A 21,970-nucleotide genomic window follows, 5' to 3' on the forward strand; every position below is an offset into this window, starting at 1 on the left:
TTGTGCCTTTAAGATATTTCATTATTCTCTTAACAACAACTAAGCGTGATTCTTTTGGTTTAGATTGATAGCGATCACACAAACATACACTAAACATGATATCAGGTCTACTTCAAGTTTAATATAAAAGAGATCCAATCATAGCTTGATACTTTGATATTTCAATACATTTTCCAGCTTCGTCTGCATCGATGTACGTACTAGATCCCATAGGAGTAGTTGTTGGCTTGCAGTCATCCATATCGAATCTTTTCAGAAAATCTCTGCAATACTTGGATTGACTTACAAAAATGCCATTATCAAGTTGTTTGATTTGTAATCCAAGGAAGCAATTCAACTTCCCCATCATGGACATTTCAAACTCTCCTTGCATCATTTTCCCAAAATTACTACACAAAACTTCATTAGTTGAAACAAAAATAATATCATCTACATAAATTTGAACAAGAAGAGTATGCTGGTTTAATTTTCTTTATAAAGAGTGTAGTGTCGACCTTCCCTTTGGTGAATGCTTTTTCAAGTAAAAAATTGGTTAGACGATCATGCCATGCGCATGGAACTTGCTTCCAGCCATAAAGAGCTTTCTTTAATTTGTAAAAATGAGAAGGATGTTTGTAATCTTCAAAATCAGGAGGTTGTTCTAAAAACACTTCTTCTTGAATATGTCCATTTAGAAAAGCACTCTTTACGTCCATTTGATATAGTTGAAAATTTAAAGATCATGCATATGCAAGCATTAGCCTAATAACTTCAAGTCTAGCAACCAGAGGAAAGGTTTCACCAAAGTCTATACCTTCTTCCTGATAGTATCCTTGGGCTACTAGTCTAGCTTTATTTCTAACTATAATACCATTTTCATTAGATGTATTTCGAAATACCCAACGAGTTCCTATGCCATGCCTATTTTTAGGTCTAGGAACAAGTTCTCAAACTTCATTTCTCTCAAACTGGTTTAACTCTTCTTGCATTGAAAGAATCCATTGTTCATCCGCGAATGCATCATCAATCTTGGAGGGTTCTTTTTGAGAAACGAAGGCCATGTTTATACAAGCATTTTCTAGCATTAAACGACTAATGACACCCTTACATATTATATCACTAATAATGTAGTCAATGGGATGATCTTTATGGGTTCTCAATTCTTTTGGTAAATTAGAGGGAATATGCTCTTCTTGATGAGATAGATCATCATCCATTTTCAAATGCTCAGAATTAGTTGTAGAATCAGTTATGGAAATTTCTTTAGTAGGAGAACTTGGCAAGTCCTCTTTATCAACGGTTAACCCATCCTTTATAATAGGATTGGTTTCATCAAAAGATACATGAACAGATTCTTCCTTGGCTAGAGTTCTTTTATTGTAAACTCTATAAGCTTTACTCGTAAGAGAGTAGCCTAGGAAGATACCTTCATCAGCTTTTGCATCAAACTTGCCTAAGTTATCCTTACCATTTTTTAAAACAAAGCATTTACAACCAAATACATGCAAATGAGAAATTTTTGGTTTTCTACCTTCAAAGAGTTCATAGAGGGTTTTCTTAAGAATTGGTCTTATAAGAACTCGGTTTGAAACATAACATGCAGTACTTACTACATCAGCCCAGAAATATTTTGGGAGGTTAGTTTCATTCAACATTATACGAGCCAATTCTTCTAAAGACTGATTCTTTCTCTCTACAACACCATTTTGTTGTGGTGTTCTAGGAGCAGAAAAATTGTGATTGATACCAGGATCATCACAGAATTCTTCAAATGACGAGTTTTGAAATTCTCTTCCATGATCACTTCTTATAGCAGTTATTTCTAGTGATTTTTCATTCTGAACTCTTTTAGCATAAATGCTCAAGGCTTTGAATTTCTCATTTTTATGAACTAAGAATAGAGTCCAAGTGTATCTCAAAAAATCGTCTACTATAACAAGAGCATAGTCGTTACGACCATAACTTTTTGTCCTTGAGGGGCCAAATAAGTCCATGCGTAGTAACTACAATCGTCTATCGGAAGAAACCATGTGCTTAGGTTTAAAAGAAGTTTTTGTTTGTTTACTCATTTGATAAGAAATACATAGTTTGTCTTTAACAAACTTCATTTTAGGTAAACCAACAACTAAATCTTTCTTAATGAGTTTATTCAAATGGTCCATATGTATATGAGAAATTCTCCTATGCCTAAGCCACACATCATGATTATCATTTGCACTTAAACATGTTATTGGTAAAGAAGAGTCTATGTCAATCATATATATTATTTATTCTCTTACCAATGAGTTTAGAGTTTTGAGAATTCTTACTTTCAATGATGCACTTATCCGGGTAAAATGCCACATGGAAGACTTTGTTGCATAATTGACTTATGGTTAGAAGATTGTGCTTGAGCCCTTCAACATATAATACACCTTCTATGGTTGTTGAGAGCGGCTTGCCAATTCTACCAACTCCAAGTATTTTTCCCTTGTTGTTATCACCATATGTGACATAGCCTTTGTCCCTTGGAGTAAGGACAGAGAACTTGTTTCTAACGCCCGTCATGTGTTTTGAGAAGCCGCTATCAGAGTACCATAAGTTGCAGGCGGCTCTCAAATTTTCCTCTTCATGATCAGAATGATGAGATGCCATCAAGGAAAGATGTGCTTGTTCTTCATTTTCTTGATCAGAAGCGCAACTGTTATCATTATCTTCCCTAGCAATGTAGGCTCTACGTGCAGTCCTCATTTCACTCTTCCCTTTAAGGAGTTATTTTCCAAGTTTTGACAGTCCATCTTCATATGGCCAGGTTTGCAACATTCGAAGCATGTGAAATTTTGGTGTGAAGTGGAGGCGTCATTGTTTTTGGTGAATTTCCTAATTTGTCCAGTTTTACCACTTTTGTTCCTTTTAAGGAAGTTGCTGAATTTCTTTACAAGAAGACTTGTGTCTTCTATTTCCTCCTTATTAGATTCATCTTCTGATGATTCATATTTGTATACTTTCGCCTTTAGAGAAATATTATTCTTTTTATTTTCTCGCTCTTCATGTTGGTCAAGTTGGCTGAGTTCTAATTCATGTTCCTACAATTTACCAAACAAAGCAGCCAAAGACATTTTCGATAAACTTTTCTTTTTAGAAATGGTTGTTACTTGGGGTTGCCATGCTCTGGTGAGTGATCTTAGAACCTTCAAGTTCAAGTCACTGTTTGATAGTACCTTACCAAGAGCAATAAGATGATTTGTAAGATGAGTAAACCTCTTTTGAAGGTCCATAATTTTCTCTCCAGGTTTCATATGAAACATTTCCTATTCCTGGGAAAGAGTGTTGAGTCTTGATCTTTTTACCTTCTATGTTCCTTCATATGTTGTCTTTAGAGTATCCCACATTTCTTTGGCAGATTTGCAGTTTCATACTCTAAAGAATTCGTCTATGCCAAGTGCTGATGTAACAATGTTCTTTGCTTTGAGATCATACTGCACCTTCTTTTTGTCTTCATCATTCCATGAAGATTTGGGCTTTACTTTTCTTACGCTATTGATTATAGTGAAGGGTTCATATGGTCCTTCTTCAATTGTGTTCCATATGTCCAACTCTTGAGATTCTATGAACACCCTCATTCTGATTTTCCAAAAGTCATAACACTCTCCAACAAAGCTCGAAGGGTGGTTGACGTTGGAACCTTCTCCTAGGAATGATCTTGAGGCCATATTTGATATAGGAACATATTTGAGAATAACCTACTCAAAAATAGCTTTGGTGCCAATTGTAAGACTGAGATTGCAACTAAGAAGGGGGGTGTGAATTAGTTGACTTAAAATTATGGCCACTTTTAATCAAGATATAAAGTGTAGCGGAAAATATATGTAGAAATTAACCAAATAAATAATCAAAGAGATAAGGGAGAAGTTAATACACAAATATTTTTATACTGGTTCACCTTCTTGTCCACTGAAGGCTACGTCTAGTACTTTTGCAGCACAAGAGATTTTTCCACTAAAGATTATGAGTTGCAATTTCAATATCTCACCCCGAGATCTATATGTACCTTACACACTCCCTAATCCTTATTCACTCTTGGAAAAACACCTTTCCAAGTGATTCTAATCCCCTTCCTTATCACACACTTGTGAAAGAAAGTATTCTGCAATAATAATGAAGAATGGATAACAATGGCGGAATGGCCTTTACAAGTTCGAAAGTAATGTAACTTGCAATCCAATCAACTCTTTTAGGCACTTAGTAATAATGCTCTTTATAAGTTGGTAAACTTGAAACACTTTACTTTTAAGCAACTTCAGAAAGGTCAACTTTGAAAGTTTAAGAACTAGTTGCCAAAAGTGCAGAAAATAATTTCAGAATGAGTGTCAGAGCTTTTGAAATTTGTATGAGAGTTGTCTATTTGTGTTGTGAGATTCAATGCCTTTAAATAGACTTTCGAATCACCCATAATGCCTCTACGAAAAGGTAGGAATGGATTGGAGTGAAGACATTTCGTTTGGAATGAAAACCTTTCATTTTGAAATCTGAAATCTGATGCAACATCACTCAATAATTGATTACAACCAGTGGGTAATCCATTACCCAAACGTTCTATCCACTTGGCATTTAAATTTGATTTAGAGTAATTAATTATAGCAAGTGGTTAATCGGTTACTCAACTTCATTAAAACTAGTAATCTGTTACTCAAAGACAATAATGTATCACTCTGATCAGTTTTAAGTTGGATAACTCTTTTCTCACACACGTAACCTCTTATATAGATGCAATAACTCGTTATACACTATTTTTAAAATTGTTTTAAGTATTTTGAAGTGTTTCAATTTTATTTTTAAAAATAGTTTGAGCATCACTACTATTGTATATTCAAGAGTATAAGATAGAAGTACCTATTTAGACTTAGACTAATTTGTCTTGAAGCTTTGTCTTCTTTGTCTTCATAAGTATTCTTCCTTTTCTTCTTTTAGGTGATGTCGGTGTCTTCATCAAAATCGTGTCAAGGTCAGGAGCAAATATCTTCTTCACAAAACCCACAAGAACCTAATGTAAATGAGAATTAATGCAAAGGGTTTTCGTAAAAATATTTGCACACTTTTCTAGAAAAAGATTTTCCTTACTTCACTCTTAAAGAAATCAAGAAACTTATGCAAGAATGCAAGGCATGGAAAAACCTAGAGATATATGCAATGATATGAATATCTAAGCCCTATTCAGAATGCTATCACTCTCTAAGCTCTCTTAATGCAATTTCTCACTGTAATGCAATGTATGAAAATGAATGTTCAAATTATGTTCGAGTTATGCCACATGGGGTAGAATTAAAGCCTTTATAACAAACACATTGATGCTGCCATTAATCGATTATATTTTCCTTAATTGATTAACGAGCTGTTAAAAACTGGTTTTCTGTTATGTCTTAATTGATTAACAAATGACATAATCGATAAACACACCAAGAGATCAGATTGGTTAGCTACTGTAATTCTGATAATCAATTATATACAACACATAATTGATTATGATGTATAAACTTTAGTTTCTTGATTAATGGTAAACTACCTATATGACATGTGATCATGCAATACATGTTTTTCAAATATGTTATACCTTTAATGCACAAAACCATGTACGTAGATTCATGAGTTTACTTATCATATAATATCTAGGTGTTATATCTCAAATTTAGTCTTGTTCATTTTAAGTTCTTGTGGGACTCCCAGCTAGGTTAACCTAACCTGGACTCGATCTAAGGCAATCATCTTAAGACTTCTAGTAAATTGAAATTACAAAGCCCTAAGTCTATAGATATCATCCTTGAGTCTTCAGCTTCTTCTATGTTGCAAGATCTTCAAGCTTTCTTGTATGTCCATTGTCTTCATCAAAACCAAGGTCAACTTTAAGTATGCATGTCTTGACTCTTTGCACTTTCAATCTCCCCCTTTTTGATGATGACAAACTCTACACCAAATCCTTGTTTGATGAGCTTGATGATGATCAGCAAGTGTTTGCGAAAGGTTGGATAATATCAAAGTTATGCTGCTCCCATCACTTTGTTCTCCCCCTCAACCAAGCAACGAGGTGAAAACTTAAAGCGAATGTAGGTAGCATACTCACGGAAGCAAAACAACCTGTAAAACACTTCAAATAACAAAACAACGCCTTTCTCCCTCTTTTGACATTATCAAAAAGCATAGGCATTATTATGATAATAGCTGGTCAAAAGTAAGAAGAGATATAAAAGTTTGTGAAAATAAATTGTTTGTAAGTGATTAAGTATGGATTGTAATCTATTAACAAGTTTTAAGAAGCTTAAACAAGTGCACATATTTCTGCATTTAATTGATTAACATATGCATTTAATTGATTAAAATGACTAAAAATAGAATATGGACAAGATTTATATATCCATAATGTATATAAGCAATCAGGCATGGAATGATTAATATGACAAATTTATTTTGTTAAGGCATATATTAATAAAACATATATGATATACACTTAAGATAAGATCAAGATTCCCATAGAAACATAATCCATAATCCATCGACATAGATAAACAAAGTTCAACAAGATATGAATTAACAATTTTGCAGCAATTACATAACATGAGTTTCACCAAAACATAGTATAAACAGAAAGTACATGACCAAAAATAGAAGCTAAACAACAAAGTATAACACCCTAAGACCTAGACTCTCCTAAACTACTCCTAAGGTGGTAGAGGAGGTCGTCTTGCTTGTAGGTGCATGATGTCTTTGTTGGTCAATCTCTTCATTAAACCTTTCACTTTGTCTCTCAAATCCAGATTGGATCAAGTTCCTCAAAGACTCATAATGTATGTCAATACGAGCATTTATCCTATGCTCCATAGCATCCAGATGATCTAACCCGAAAAGAGGTCCTTGAGGCATAACAATAGCCTCCCCCTAATTCTCAGGAATCTGCTCATCCATAGTGGTAGGAACCTCTTCATCTGACATATCTAAATCCACAGTAGCATTGTAATCTTCCTGGTACTGCCAGTCATTATCATACTTATATATTCCCATCTCGTGGATCAGATTGTCACCAACCAAATGCTCACTAGTATTTGTAAAAATGATTAACATATATGAAGTATATATTTCTAGATTATCACTAATCTGAGATATAATATTGCTATATGCAAGCAACTTAGACGGTGAGGTTGAGATACCATACACCACCTTAAGTATTTCCTCAGGCCAGTTTATCACGATGTTCTCTCGAATTGCAAACATGAATTTCAGGTCATTAACAGTCGGTTGAGTATGGTTTGTATTTATATTAAATAGTATATATGCCACTAAATAATGAAGAAGATGGTTTTCCACCGATAAATATCCGACTTTGGTTAGTCCACCTTGCACATAAAAGTGTTGTCCATATATACATTTCAGTCACGTCAAATGAGTTCCATAACTCATTTGAAAAATCCCCTAAGTTTGAACCATTATTGGACAACCCGCCCACAACAAGAAATAAGTCCTCATTCAATTCAAATAACTTCCCCGAAACCAATAACTTCCATCCTTATAGCGAAAATTGGCATAAAATTCCCTAAGAAGAGCAGAGTATACCTTTCCATTCAGCTCTAGAAACTAATCCACTCTTTGTATTTCCATCCCAAGCGGAAGCTCGAAGCTTTGTTCCACCATCCAAGCTGCATCCGTGTAGCGAATGTAAGTCGGCTTTGTCCCTTGGAATTTGCATAGACAGGTTTCTTGTAGGATTAGTGAATAATAGGGGTCACCACGATCACTTCTATCACCGTGACCAGATGAAGAGCCAATTTCGTCTCTTCTAGAACGATTTGTTGTAGTTCTGATTATCTTTTGCTTTCCATTTGACATTTTTTCTAGGATTGGAGAGGGTTAATCAATTATATAATCGATATATTGTATTTCCGGTCTAGGGTTTAGTATTGGGGGAAAATCTAGGGTATTCTGATTTCTGTTGATTGAGGGTTTAATTGGTGTCTGATATGGCTTCTTGGGGCTCGGTTTAAGTGGCTATGTGGTTAGGAATGATCATTTTCACCAATTGATTGAAAAAGGGCATGAATTTTGAGATTAGGGTTTGAAAAACCTTTCTCATACGTGTATTGTATCTAATATAGTTCACTACCGTTAATCTATTAATGTATCTGTTAATCGATTAAGATTCATTATAGTCTTAAATTTCTGAAAAGGTTGAGCCTAGTTAATCGATTGGTGAAAGGCTTAATCGATTAAGTGTTAGAAAAACAAAATACTGAAGCTACTGGTACTCAGCTTAATCGATTATGATACAAGGTTAATTGATTAATATCACTAAAATCACATATTTGAATACATTTTTTAGAATGGCATGACATGCTAAGACACTTAACCTAAGAATCTATTCTAAACAAAATCTATCACATAAACACATAATCATGAATACAATTTATAAGCATAAAGGAATCATGCGTTCGACGTATATTACGAAGATAAGAATATTGATCATGTAAAGGCACACAATACCATTAACCAAACTAATTGAGATATTGTTCATCAAGAATTCCAAGTTCTCATCTAAGAACAAAGAATGTATCCTGTGGAAGGGGCTTGGTGAAAATATCCGCTAGTTGTTTAGTGGTTTCAACAAATTCAAGTACACAATCACCTTTTTGAACATGATCACGCAAGAAATGATGTCTTATTTCTATATGCTTGGTTCTTGAATGAAAAATGGGATTCTTTGATAGGTTTATGGCACTTGTATTATCGCATTTAATCAGTATATATTCTAGCTTGAGACCAAAATCCATAAGTTGCTGCTTCATGCAAAGGATTTGAGCACAACACACACCGACGACAATGTATCCGCTTCGGTGGTGGATAAAGCAACTCAAGCTTGCTTTTTGCTTTGCCATGAAACTAAGGAGCTGCCTAAAAGTTGGCAAGTTCCACTAGTGGTTTTCTGATCCAATTCACAACCGGAAAAATCAGAATCGGAATATCCTACCAAGGATAGTGAGACATCCTTAGGATACCATAATCCCATATTTAGGGTTCTCTTGAGATATCTCATGATTCATTTAACGGAACTAAAGTGCGACTATTTAGGCATAGATTGATATCTCACACACATGCAAATACAAAACATCATATCAAGGTGACTCACAGTTAAATACAGTAATGAGCCTATTATACCGTGATACTTAGTTACCTCTACTGCGTTTCCTTTTTCGTCTTTATCTAAGTAATAGGAGGATGACATCGATGTAGACGCTTCTTTGCATGTTTCCATCTCAAACTTGCGAAGTATCTCTTGGCAATATTTCGACTGGTGGACAAATATTCCGCTTTTCATTTGCTTAATTTGTAATCCAAGGAAGAAAGTAAGCTCCCTCATCATTGACATTTCAAATTCTTCCTGCATTAAATTAGAAAACTCCTTGCACAACAAGTCGTTAGTAGCTCCAAAGATAATATCGTCAACATATATTTGCACTAACAAAACATGATTATCTGATTTTTGGGTAAATAGCATTGTGCCAATCTTCCCCCTTAAGAACCCTTTTTCTAAAAGAAACGTACTCAATCTATCATTCCATGCTCGAGGAGTTTATTTTGGACCATAAAGTGCCTTTTTGAGTTTATAAACATGGTTCAGGAATTTATAGTTTTCAAAACCGGGCGGTTTCTCAACATAAACCTCTTCTTGAATGAATTCATTCAAGAAAGCGCTCTTGAAATCCATTTAGAACAATTTAAAGTTCATGATTGATGCAAATGCCAACAACGTCCTAATGGCCTCTAACCTCGCGACAGGGGTGTAGGTCTTATCGTATTCGATACCTTCCTCTTGGTTGTATCCTTTGGCCACTAGGCATGCTTTTTTCTTCGTATTAATAAGCTAGGTTCATCTAGTTTGTTTCTGAAGACCCATTTGGTGCCAATTATCAGATGATCTTTTGGTTTGGGGACCAAGTCCTACACATTATTTGATTCAAACTAGTTTAGCTCTTCTTGCATAGCTATACCCTAATGTTCATCCTCTATGGCCTCATCTATAGTCTTAGGCTCTATTTGCGATACGAAAGCTACAAAATTACAAAAATTGCGCAAAGAATTATGGGTTACCACCCACGTAAAATATCACCAATCACTTTATCAAGTAGATGGTCTTTCTTGGTTTTCCACACCCTCGACTAGTCCTGATTGTTAGGTATCAGTGGCCTGGACACACCTAGAAGGAGGGGGGGTTGAATAGGTGTAGTAGTTATCGATTACCGCTTCTCGCGCCAAAACCTAGTTCTTGAAAACAGCCCAGGTAATCGATTAACTAGTGGGCTTAATCGATTAACACGAAACAGAAACAAAATTACCAGATCAGCTTCTTGCACAGTTATTTACCAACAAACAAGCAGAGATACAGCAGATATTTTTATGCAATATTAATGAGGATATAACAAAGTTTTAGTATGCAAAATATCGGCTTCAAACACGAATTAAAATAGAGAGAATTATAAAAGGGATTGAGAGAGAACAACTTGCACAAATTGATTTTTAACCTAGTTCGTTTGCGGGTCCATTTGCAAACTACATCCAGGCTTCCCCTTCTGATCTTGTGAAATTTATCTTCACTATATTGAACACTTTGTATTGTCACATACACCAATTGAATTTGAGGACTCTAGATGCTTCTTTCTTGAATTCCAAGAACCTCTAACCTTGGTTTGACTATCATTATCGCCTGAGAAAACCTTTCTTGTGATCCAGCCCCATCCAAGATCCTCGCTCTAAATTCAAGACCTCCTAGCCTTGGTGAAGATTCACTCTATCTCAATGGTGGTAAGACACCAAGAGACTAAACCCAAAGTACAAAAACAGTATACAAAAACAGAGTTTTACCAAGCACTAAAATGCTCAAATTACAACAACGAAAACTCAAAGATTAACCCACTCTCAAGTAACACAAGCCATCATGCATGTATGTGAGTTAATACAAAACATTAAACACAAAATCTTTCTCTTAAAATCTCTAATGAGAATGCATGAACATGCAAGAAAGAATAGATGAGATTAAGCATATGAAAACAACATGCAGTACACCATGAACACTATCAACTAAGCATGTTAATCTCTCTTCCTCACACATGCATCTATCTTCTACCTATAATGCAGTAAATCACGAAAAGTATGCTCTCTAATAGTGCCTAAACAATAGTATGCAATGCTACGTGTTTCTGCAATTTTCCAGAACTTATACAAAACAGATTTAACCCTTCAAACCGTTACTTTCAGTTATGTAGTTAAAACATAAAACAATTTTAATAGAAAACAGACACGGTAATCGATTAAGTCACCACCTTAATCGATTAACCAGCATATATCAAAATGTGATTAAATGGTAAACTACTTATATGTTTTGCTTGACTCCTATACATGTTTTAGCAATTATATTATTCCTAATATGCACATATAACATGTATGATTAATGCATGAACATACAATAAACTAGATGACATGCCTCATGAATATGATATATGACAATATTAATGGCTTGTGAGACTTGCATCTAGGTTTACCTCACCTATACTCACTAACTAAGGCACACATCCCAAACTACTTAGAAATATAACTCTATTAATATAACCTAGTCTAGATATCACCAAGGAGTTCTAGGCATGTTGATTGTCCAGACATCTTCAAGCTTTAACTAATTCCTTGTCTTCATCAAAACATAGGCAAAACATTTCTAGTGCAATCCTTGACACTTTGCACTTTCACTGATGATCCTCGTTGATTTCTTGATCATCTTGAGCCTCTTTGTCCTTTTCCAAGTCCTTAGTATATGCTTCTTCCAAAGCACTTGCAACATCATCAGACAAGACCTCTCTCTTCTCTTTTGGAGATGATTTGTCAAAATGAACGTGGATCGACTCTTCTACATTCATGGTGTATTTGTTAAAAATTCTAAATGCCTTACTATGCATCGAATATCCCAGAAATATACCCTCATCTGCTTTTTAATCAATTTTCCTAAAGCACATTGTCCATTGTTTAAAATAAAACATTTGCATCCAAAAGCATGAAGATGAGATATACTAGGTTTTTGGCATTTAAAAAGTTCATAAAGAGTGTTTAAAAGTTTAGGCTTTAGGAGTACAAGATATTTAACATAGTAGGCCATATGCACTGCATCGACCCAAAAATATTTAGGCACTTTGCTTTCATTAAGCATGGTCCTAGCCAACTCCTCTTATACGCGGTTTTTCCTCTCAATACTCCATTTTGTTGAGGAGTTCGAGGAGCCGAGTATTGGTGCAGGATACCATGCTTATTGCAAAACTTATCGAACATGTGGTTTTCAAATTCACCACCATGGTCACTACGTATATATACTATCTTAAGTTTAAGTTGGTTTTCGATTTGCTTGGCCAAGTTTTTGAAGGATTTGAAAGCGTCACTTTTTATAGAAAGGAACAAGGTCCTTGTAAATCTAGAGAAATCATCCACAATTACCAAAGCGTAGTAACTACCTCAAAAACTCATAATTTGTGAAGGTCCAAATAAGTCCATATGGAGAAGCTCCAATGGCCTTGTTGTGGATGTCACATTTTCCGAAGCAAATGAGTTCTTGACTTGCTCACACCTTTGGCAAGTGTCACAAGTCTCTTTAGTTTTAAAATTATGTTTAGGTAGTCCATCAACCAAATCGTAAGATGATGATTTGTCTAGATATTTAATATGGACATGCAGAACATGTCTATGCCAAAGCCAAATTTCACTTTCTTTAGAAATAAAACATTTTGAAAACAATGTAGTGACATCTTCCAAATTAATCATATAGATATTATTTATACAATGACCAACAAACTTAACATTATTAGATACACTTTCACGAATAATACAACAATGATAATCGAAGGATACTCGGTTACCTTTATCGCATAATTGGCTGATACTCAATATGTTGTGCTCCAAGCCTTCCACATAGAGCATGTTCTTGATCATTGCTTGAGAGGTATTACCAATTGTCCCAATGCCAAGTATTTTCACTCGGTTGTTGTCGCCATAGGTTACATACCCTTTGTATTTAAGTGAAAGATCAAGGAATTTAGATCTATCACCGGTCATATGCCTCGAACAACCGATATCCAAACACTGGTGTTGTCCATGCATTCAAAGGCATATCTAAAAAATAGATTACTTGTCTTGTTTAGGTACCCAAGTGATATTGGGTCACTTTTTGTTAGTAACTAATAGAAACCAGTTAATATATCTTAAGAATTTGACAGCAAAAGAATAGTAGACAAAATGATCTAGCAGAATTATATTGATGAAATGCAAGATTACAAGGAATAACAGAAAACTAGTGTAGTGTAGTAAGAAAAAAACAGAATAGCAAGATCCTCTACCCTGTGACAACAGTCACCCCTTAGTTCCCAATCTGAATGCCTGCTTAAAACTAGCTCCCCTTCTCCCTATTTATTCCCCTCAAAACCGTAACTGCCCACCCATTAACTCCCCTTAATTGTCCACATCCTTCTTTTCCCAAACTGCCTAAACCCCTGTCCTATTCCAAACTGTCCAGCTTTCCATTTCTTTCTTTGAAACACCCTCTTAATTGGAGGCCTATCAATACCCTCCCCAACGAGCAATACCTTCTCCTCAAGGTGGAAATCAGGGAAGGTAGTTCGAATTAATTCAAAATCCTCCCAAGTATTTTCGTGGGTCGGAAGGGCCGCCCACTGGATTAAAACTTCAGTGTGTCCATTCAGTAGTTTGCGAGAACCCAAGACTTTTTCCAGCACAACCAATAACTCCCATTCTTTCTTTAAGCTCACTTGTAACTATTGGCTCGGAGTACTAGATGGAGGGGCAGATTTGAGTTGTGACACATGAAAAATAGGATGTACCTTCGAGTAGTCTGGTAGCTGCAGTTTATAAGCAACTGTGCCGACACTCGAAAATGACGAAAGATCCATAGAAACGGGGACTCAATTTCTCATTCACCTTGTGAGTCAAAGAACGAAGCTTGTAAGGCTAAGCCTTCAAATACACCATATCATCCACCTGAAACTCTATTTCTCGTCTTTTCTTATCTGCTTGATCTCGCATACGTTGTTAAGACCTTGCCAAGTTAGCTTTGAGTGCATCCAAAATGATATCTCTGTCTCGTAACAACACATCCACAAGTGTACTGCCACTATCAAAAGGGATTATCAAAGGTGAGTCTCGCCCATACAAAGCCTTAAAATGACTCATCTGAATGGAAGCATTATGAGAGCAATTGAACCACAATTCAGCCCATACTAACCACTTAACCCGCTGTTTAGGATGTTCTTTTACCAAACAACGTAAATATGTCTCCAAGGTCCGATTAATCACTTCTGTTTGACCATCAGTTTGTGGATGATAGGCAGAACTGAATCTCAATTTTGTACTCGATAACCGAAACAATTCTTTCTAAAACATACTGAAGAAAACCCTATCACGATCCGACACAATGGATGATGGAAAACCATGTAATTGAATCACTTCTTTATAAAAAATTGAGCTACATCTTTGGAAGTATAAGGATGTTGTAAAGGAATGAAATGTGCAAACTTACTGAGAGGGTCAATGACTACCATAACTGTATCCGCTCCATTTGCCTTTGGTAACCCACCAATGAAGTCCATTGAGACATCCTCCCACACATGGTTCGGAATAGGCAGGGGTTGAAGTAATCCCGCTGGACGGAGTGCCTGATACTTATTACGCTGACAAACTGTACACTCCGCAACAAATTTCTCTATATCCCGCCTCATCCCTGCGCAATGGAACACCATCACCATCCTATTATATGTTATGGCAACACCTGAATGTCCTCCCCAAGGAGAAGCGTGAAATTCAGTCAACAGTAGAGGAATGTGGCCTGAATTCTTGGGCAACACTAAACGTCCCTTATACCACAAGCATCCTTTAGCCAAAGAGTATAAGGGATGTTAATTGGTAATCATGGATATGGCCTTGCATTCCATCACTCGTGATAGGGCATCGGCCACGCTATTTTCAGAGCTCAGTTTGTAATGAATTTCAAAATCGAAACCTAAAAATTTGGTTACCCATTTTAGTTAGTCACCTTCTAGCACCCGTTGGTCCAACAAGAGCTTCAAACTTTTTTGATCCGTACGAATAACAAAGTGATGTCCCAATAAATATTGGCACCACTTCTAGACTGCAAACACAATTGCCATTAATTCCCTTTCATAAACTGATTTATGTCTAGCCCTCTCCAATAGTGCCTGACTGATAAAGGCTAGAGGTCGACCTTGCTGCATCTGAACTACCCCGATGCCAAAACCGGAAGCATCCGTCACGATTTCGAAATGAACATTGAAATCGGGCAGAGTAAAAGTAGGTAGGTTGGACATTGGTGTCTTTAATTCCTCAAAAGCTAATTGTGCTTCCATGGACCACTGAAACTCGTTGTTCTTGAGCAACTGTGTCAACAGAGGAGCAATGATACCATAGTTCCGCACAAAACATCGGCAATACCTAGTGAGGCACAAAAATCCACGCAACCCATGAATGTCCTTAGGGGCCGGCCATTGAGTCATTGCTGAAATTTTGTTCGGGTTCGCTTGGATCCCATTCCCAAAGATGAGATGCCCCAAATACTCCAACTGTTCTGCCCCAAAACAACACTTCTTGTAATTAACCCACAACACATGATCTCGGAGAATCTGGAATACCATCCGCAAATGATTACAATGTGATCATATATCACGGCTATAGACGAGAATATCGTCAAAGAACACTAACACAAACTTCTGCAGGTATGGCTTAAACACATCATTCACCGACGCTTGAAAGGTAGATCGAGTATTAGTAAGCCCAAACGACATTACCACATACTCATAATGCCCTTCATGTGTGCGGCAAGCGGTTTTTGGAATGTCCTCTTCCTTCATACGAATCTGGTAGTATCCAGCCTTCAAGTCCAACTTAGAGAATAGTGTGGCACCACCCAATTCATCCAACAGTTCTACAATTATAGGAATTGGGAATTTGTTGGGCACAGTAATCTTGTTGAAAACCCTATCATCAACACAAAACCTCCAACCCCCATCTTTTCTCCGCACTAAAATAAGCGGACTCGAAAAAGGACTTACACTTGGTCTAATCATTCCTGCAGCCAACATTTCCTTCACGAACTTCTCAATCTCTTCCTTGTACCTGTGTGGGTGTCTGTATGGCCGAATGTGTGGAATTTCGGATCCCTCCTTTAGTACAATAGCATGATCACATGTTCAGGTAGGAGGCAGCCCTTTGTGCTCTTGAAAATATCCTCAAATTCTTCAATAATCGGTTGGATGCTAGTGGGAGTTTGCGCTACAGGAGAACACAACACGCTCATCATACCGAACTCAACATAATAAGCTTCTACTTCATTGTGCATCTCTCTCATGATTGCCTTGATTGATGCCACTATTCTGGATAAGGCGGGGTCTCCTCTTACTTCGATTATTTTTCCATTTTCCTGAATTTCCAGCAAGTACCGCCCCAAATCCATATTGAATTTACCCAAACTCTTTAGCCATTCAAATCCTAGAATGACATCCACTCCAACCAATTCGAATAGGTAAAAATCTTGGACAACCTTGAGAGTAGGGAGTTGTAATTCCACACCCGTGCAAACTCCTTGACTACCAAGACATTGTCCATTTCCCACTTCTACAAAGTACCCTTGTGTATTTTCGATGGGAATCTTCAATTCCTCCACTATTTCTAGAGCTAAGAAATTGTGGGAAACCCCAGAATCCACCATGACTATGACTTTCCTACCCTTCACAGTACCCCATAGTTTGAGGGAGTTTTTCAATGTCATTCCTGCAATACTACTCACATTCAGTTGCAGATTGATCTCCTCTTGTGTTGGTTCCTCCGACTCTTCCTTAATTTCTTCTTCCTCTTCTTCATGGCCTAGTAGAATAACATGGAGTTGTTTATTACGACACACGTGGCCCGGAAAATACCTTTCATCACAACGGAAACAAAGATTCCGTCTCCTTTTCTCATTCTCTTCCTCTTTTGTTAATTTTTTGAAACCTACTCCTCGCCTACTCCTAGAGGAATTTTATCCTTCATGGACCCCTATTCCCCTCTTTGGCATCACGTTTTCAGACCTGCCCGTGTGTGCTTGGATGTGATCCCTTGGCCCCACATTGGTACGATTGTCCATACCTGGTTGTGGGTATTCCTGGGTCCCAGTCCCACGCCCAAATAAAGCGGTGCGGGTGAAACTGACTCCACCTGATCGGGTTGAATACCCAGAATACCGACCCAACACCCTATTTCTCTCTTCCACCTTCTGTGTCGTCTCCATCAATTCGTGGTGGTCACCTGAACTCATCAACCTCACTTCAGCCTTGATTTCTTCCTTATGTCCGTTCATGAACACTCCTTTCATGAACTCTTCGTCCGCAAAACGGAGAGGAGTAGAACGAAGCTCGAATTTCTCTCTGTATTCCATTACCATTCCCCTATGCCTCAGCCCCATTAACGCTTCATAAGGGTTTTCTGTTGAAGCCACTTGAAATCGGCTCATCAACGCTTGACGGAATAACGGCCATCGCACCGCTGCTACCGTGCGTGATTCCCACCATTGGTACCAATTTAATGCTTTGCCTTCAAGACAAACCACCATAGTATCCACTTTCTCCTCATCTGGAATGCGGTTGATTTCAAAATATCGCTCCACTCGGTATATCCAGTCGTGAAGATCCTTTCCGGTAAAGTATGGAACCTCCACTTTCTTCACACGTTCCTCTCTCTAGTTCGCTACATCATTGTGTAACCTTTCCCTTCGGTAATCTTCTTTATGATTACTACTATCTTCCGCTCCTTCATTCCCCAACCCCTTAATTGCCCCCATTGTCTACTGCAAACCGTTCTCATCAATACTTCCATTTGTTGTCTTAATGCCTCTTGAAACGACGCATGCATCCCCTCCAATCTCTTCTCCATATTTTCCAATCTATTTTCCATTCTTGTTGAAACCATCCAGATGCTCCCAAGATCGGGAGCTCTAATACCAACTTGATAGAAGCCAGTTAGTATATCTTAAGAATTTGACAGCAAAAGAATAGTAGAGAAAATGCTCTAGGAGAATTATATTGATGAAATGCAAGATTAAAAGGAATAATAGAAAACTAGTGCAGTGTAGTAAGAAAGAAAACAAAACAACAAGATCCTCTACCATGTGACAACAGTCACCCCTTAGTTCCCAATCTGAATGCCTGCTGAAAACTAGCCCCCCTTCTCCCTATTTATTCCCCTCAAAACCGTAACTGCCCACCCATTAAATCCCCTTAACTGTCCACTTCCTACTTTTCCCAAACTGCCTAAACCCCTTTCCTATTCCTAACTGTCCAGCCTTTTCCATTTCTTTCTCTGAAACACCCTCTTAATTGGAGGCCTATCAGTAACCAATGGACTTTATCCCTTTTTCATCCCAAATAAGTACCATTAGGCACACGATACTTCCTAATATAACATACAATGGAGGTTTGGCCATGAGTGTCGCAGTAGAAACATGTAGTCATGTGAATATGTGACTTTTTATGAGTATGGACTACAAGTCTTCTATATGGCCTTTTCTTATTAGTTGGGGGTTTATATCCTATTCCTATATGGTTGCCTACATTTCTTGATTCATAAAGTAATGTGTCTAGGTTATCTCTACTGTATGTGAGCTTTGCAAGTTTTTCTTTTAATTTGAAATTTGAAATTTGCAAAGTCTTGCAAGTATCGCATACAGCAGGTTGACATAAGTTATTTTTAGAGCAATCACATGAGTTGCAAGAGTAGATTAAATCATGAGTTTCATTTTCTAATTTTAGTTCATCTAACTATTTTTTCATCTTAATAATTTGTTGTTCATCCAATAGATTACCCGTTTTCTATCTATGTTAATCCTAGCAAGCTATTTCAATTCCTCGTGTTATTAAAAATAAGCATTATAGAATTCATCATAGGGAGGGGAATCATCGGAAGAAGATGAAGTGTCAGAATATACCTCATTCATATCATCCTTACCACTCGAGCTATAAACTTCTTGCGTTTTTACCATTAAGCATAGTTTCGTAGACTCCTCCTGCTCGGATGTGCTTGATATTGATTCCTCCTTAGGAACATCCCATACGATATATGCTTTCTTTGAATTGATGTCTCAAGGAGTGCTCTTCTCGGATTCAACCTTTTTGAGGTAGGTTAGACATTGGAGCCTCATATATCCAGCTTTCCCACACTTGTGGTAAGTGAAGCGCTCTTTTGGTTCTTCCCTTTCTTGGTTTATTCTCGCGCTTCTTTATTTTGGAACCTCTTGAATCCTTCTCTTTTCTTGAATAATTTTCTGAATTTTCATACCAGGAAATTCAACGTTTCATTGTCCAGATCTAAGTCAGAATTGTCATCCTCTTTAACTTCTTGATCTTGCAAAATGGTAGCCTTGAGAGAGATGCCTTTCTTCTTCCTATCTGAATCCCTGTGCATCATAAAATGCCCTAACTCTATCTCGTGCTCTTGGATTTTGCAAAATAATGTTGCTAGATGCATGGAATCTAGATCTTTCGACTCCATGATTGTAGTTACCTTTGGTTGCCATTTCCTGTCAAGACAATGCAAAACATTATTCGTTAGTTCTCCTTTAGGAAATGATTTATCAAGGGCAACTAAATGGTTAACTATATGAGTAAATCCCTTCTGAATTTCACTAATAGATTCGTTTAGTACCATACGAAATAACTCATACTCATATGTTAGCAGATCTTGTCTAGCGTGCTTAACCTCACAAGTGCCTTCATGGGTCAATTGTAAAGTGTCCCATATTTCTTTCACATTTTGCACTGCGAAACCTTAAAGAACTTGTCATAAAATAGAGCCGATATGATAATGTTTTTAGCTTGAAGATTATGTTGAACCTTTCTACGTTCATTGTCGGTCCATAGACTTTTTTGCTTTTCTTTTGGATCACCATGCACCAAGTGTAGTGGAACGAAAGGACCATTGACCATGGATTCCCAAATATATGTGTCAATCGCTTCGATGAAGATCATCATGTGCACTTTCCAGTAGGCATACCCCTCGCCACTAAATATCGGACGGCAGTTGATGGATGCACCATCTCCGCCAAAAGAGTTAGTGGAACCCAGAGTATTATCCGCAAGGATCAAATGAATACGCGGTCAAGCTAATTCTTTCGTACTAGCTCTGATACTACTTGTTAGATACCACCAGGTCAGAACACACCTTGTGGGTGAATAGGTGTAGTGGATCACTTGTTCCGCTTTTCCAATATTTTGCGCAGAACTGAAAACTACTGCACTTAATCGATTAAGCCTGGTTTTAATCCATTCAGCAGTGCATGAAATTAATCGATTATACTTGTGGATAATTGATTATCCTGAATCTTGCACTTCTTGATTTTAAGATTTCTTCCACAACAAGTTACCGATTACCAATCTTTATACAATCAATTGATTAAAGAAGTTACAGAATGATAACAACATAGATTATAACAAGCAACTCATAATAAATTAATTAACAAAAAAGTAAAGATCAAAAGTAAAGGAGATAAGTGATAGAAAATGGTGCACAAGGCATTTTTATCCTAGTTCGTTTGTGGTCCACTACAAACTACATCAAGGCCTCCCCTTCTGATCTTGGGAGATTTTTCTTCACTGTTGAAACTAGTGTTTGTATACATGCACACTTCTAATTACAATAAAACTAAGCCGCTTCTTTCTTGACAACATTGGTTTGACTTATCTAACTCGCCTACTTGGATCTCCTATCCTTTCGCAATTTGGTCCCAGACTAGGTATCGCTCGAACCAAGACCTGCTAGTCTTTGTGAAGATTGTCAAGATCTCTCATGAGGTGATACTGCTCACCAAGAGATCAACTTCGTTGTTCGTCAATATTTTTGATTAGTTGTCTTGAGTACTTAATACTCGGATACAACGATTAAACTCATTCTACACTCTAAGCCGAAAAACCCACAGCAACCTAATCTAAATGAGAATTAAGGAAAAAGGTTTTCGTAAAAATATTTGCACACTTTTCCAGAAAAAGATTTTCCTTAATTCACTATTAAAAAAATCAAGAAAATTATGCAAGAATGCAATGCATTGTAAAACCTAGAGATATATGCAATGATATGAATATCTAAGCCCTGTTCAGAATGTTATCATTGTCTAAGCTCTCTTAATGCAATTTCTCACTCTAATGCAATTTATGAAAATGAATTTTCAAATTATTTTCGAGTTATGCCACATGAGCTAGAATTATAGCCTTTATAGCAAACATAATGATATTGTCATTAATCGATTATATTGTTTCTTAATTGATTAATGAGCTGTTAAAAACTGGTTTTTTGTTATGTGTTAATCGTTTAACCAATGACATAATTGATTAACACACAAAGAGATCAAATTTGTTAGCTACTCTAATTGTGATAATCTATTATATACAACGCATAATCGATTATGTTGTATAAACTTTAGTTTCTTGATAAATGATAAACTACCCATATGACATGTGATCATGTAATACATGTTTTTTCCAATATGTTATACCTTTAATGCGCAAAACCATGTATGTAGATGCATGAGCTTACTTATCATATAATATCTAGATGTTATGTCTCAATTTTAGTCTTGTTCATTTTACGTTCTTGTGAGACTCCCACCTAGATTTACCTAACCTAGACTCGATCTAAGGCAATCATCTTAAGAATTCTAGTAAAGTAAAATGACAAAGCCCTAAGTCTGTAGATATCATCCTTAATCTTCGACTTGTTGTTTGTTGCAAGATCTTCAAGCTTTCTTGTATGTCCATTGTCTTCATCAAAACCAAGGTCAACTTCAAATATGCAAGTCTTGATTCTTTGGACTTTCATTACTCACCAAGGTTGTTTCTTGGTCTATAGCCATAAATTAATTCTTTCCCGAGAAATCACTTATCATAAA

Source organism: Lupinus angustifolius, chromosome LG02, assembly GCF_001865875.1.
Source record: "Lupinus angustifolius cultivar Tanjil chromosome LG02, LupAngTanjil_v1.0, whole genome shotgun sequence".
Classification (NCBI taxonomy): Eukaryota; Viridiplantae; Streptophyta; class Magnoliopsida; order Fabales; family Fabaceae; genus Lupinus; species Lupinus angustifolius.